This window comes from Tenrec ecaudatus, chromosome X, assembly GCF_050624435.1.
Source record: "Tenrec ecaudatus isolate mTenEca1 chromosome X, mTenEca1.hap1, whole genome shotgun sequence".
Classification (NCBI taxonomy): domain Eukaryota; kingdom Metazoa; phylum Chordata; class Mammalia; order Afrosoricida; family Tenrecidae; genus Tenrec; species Tenrec ecaudatus.
The window spans coordinates 153,788,205-153,790,589 of NC_134548.1; positions in this window are offsets into that span (position 1 = coordinate 153,788,205).

The window sequence follows — 2,385 nt, forward strand, 5'->3', positions numbered from 1 at the left end:
TTTCTTTACACCCATATTCTCACATGCGCACATTCTACACCTAATGCCTAAGGGTAAAAGGCATTAGGTGTAGAAACCAGTGTACAGGACAAACAGTCTACATCAGGAGTAGGTAACCTCTGGCCTGGCCCATGGTTGTATAAGGTCCACGAAATCATCAATACCAGCTAACATCACATCTCACCAAACAGAAGTTCCAGCTATCATATTAGGGCTGAGATCATTGACTATTTGACCAGCTGTAGCAGGCTAGATTTTAAATAATTTTGCATGGCCCGAAAAAATGATGTCATCAATATTCAAATGGCTCTGGGCAGGGAAAATGTTCCCTACTCTGAGTCAAAATTTCACCTAACCTGAGACTAGAAGAAATAGATGGTGCCCAGCTCTCTCTCTAAAACAGGGTCCTACTGGACTGGTTGAGTTTGGAGGATTTCCTAAAACGACTGTCCCAATATACTTTTTAAATTCTCAATCGAAAGTAACCCATGAGCCAACCAACAGTGTGGCTAAATCGCAAATTAGCTTTAAAAATAAAAAAGATCATCTAAGTGCAAAAAAGAGTGAAGACATCAAAGACCACAGGAACCACAGTCTCTACTAGCTTGAGACGAGAAGAACTAGATGGTACCTGGCCACCACTGTTGGGCTTAACTCAATCACAATAGTACAGCGGTTCTCAACCTGTGGGTTGCGTCCCCTTTGGGGGTCTAACCACCCTTTCACTGGGGTCGCCTAAGAACATATTTCTGACGGCCTTGGGAACCGAGACGCCACTTCCCTATTAGTCTCCAAGCGGGTCTGCCCACATGCAGATACGCCCACATACGAAGGTCACCGACCTGGGGAACTGTATTAAAGGGTGGCGGCATTAGGCAGGTTGAGAACCATTGAAATAGAAGGTCCTGGCTAGAGTGGGAGACAAATTCAGAACAGAATTCAAATTAAAAAAAAAAAACAGCCCCAAGATTATGGTCCATAGAAAACCTTCAAAGTTGGAACGGAATTCACTCTTTGATAGCACCTTTCAACCAAACAATGGACAGGTTTATAAAGTGAACTAAACAACCTTGAGGAAATTGCTTCTCAGAACAATCAACCCAGGGCAGCATTTGCCTCAAAGCAACATTAGAAGGCCGGAAGGCGAAGGAAGGATGAACAAATAGAAACAGGAAGCCAGGAAGGAAGGGCAATGAGTGCTGCTATATTTAGAGGACTGCAGCTACGTCATGAAACAAACCGGGGCTCACTTGTTGCTCGGGCAACGCATTTGCTCTGTGAACTTTAATTCAAGCAACAGTGAAAATAAAAGGAATGTCACCCGTAAGTGCCACACTCCCTCGGGAAGTAAAGCAGAACACACTTCTATAAGAGGCACTTCCCAACGAACCGATACCAGAAAAATCAAACCCCCAACCCTCAAGAAAACCGTTTATTGTAGCATCAGTTCCAATGCATAGTGATGCCATAGGACAGAGCAGATCTGTAAGCTTTTGGAAACAGTCTGCCATACCATTCTTCCGTGGAGCAACTGCCACGGTCCTACAGCCACACCCTGCCATTGGTGTCTGAGAACTTAACTGCTACATCACTGGAACTCATTATCTGAGACCAAATGATCAACAATTAATTCAAATGAGGGGCAGGGAAAATAGATGAAAAGAAACTGAACAGCCAGATTAAAAGTAACGCATTGTGCAGAATGCAACCAGTGTCGGGAAACTTTGTATAGAAACCCTTACTTAAATACTGTGTAAACCTGTACTGAAACACAATAAAATGTTATTTTTTAAAAAATGTTGTATCTTAATCATCTAGTGCTGCCATAACAGAAATACCACAACTATTTAACAAATTTAAGGTGTCAGTTTGTTGGCTCTGGGGAAAGGCCCTTGGCATCCATCCTCTCATTGGTCTCGGAGTACAGGAATCCCAGGTCCAAAGGACACTGTACTCTCAGTTCTTCTTTCTTGAAGGTAGTTTGATTCTCCTTTTAGCTCTTGTAAAGTAAAGGGTGATTCAAGGCTGTAACCTCCATATAAGTGTTGCATCCCACCGTGGCAGTTACATAATCTGGTGTCAATTTGAGAGTATTAGAGTGAAGGGGTGGAGCCTGGCAATCAGGTCACAGCTTGATGACCTCATTTGGAGGCTCTAAGGATATAAATAGTTCATTAGAGGCGAGACACATGTTCAGTCACTGCGAGACATTCCTGATAAGCCACATGGAGACAGGCTGATGGCAGCCAGAGCCTTGGAGCTGGAGAAGCCACATAGAGACCCTTGCCAGTGCTGAGATGCCTCTACTGCCACTTGATCCACAAGACTTTCCCCCCACTGGCCTGTGATCTTCCTGCATTTGGTGCCTCTGCATGTATTTTGCGA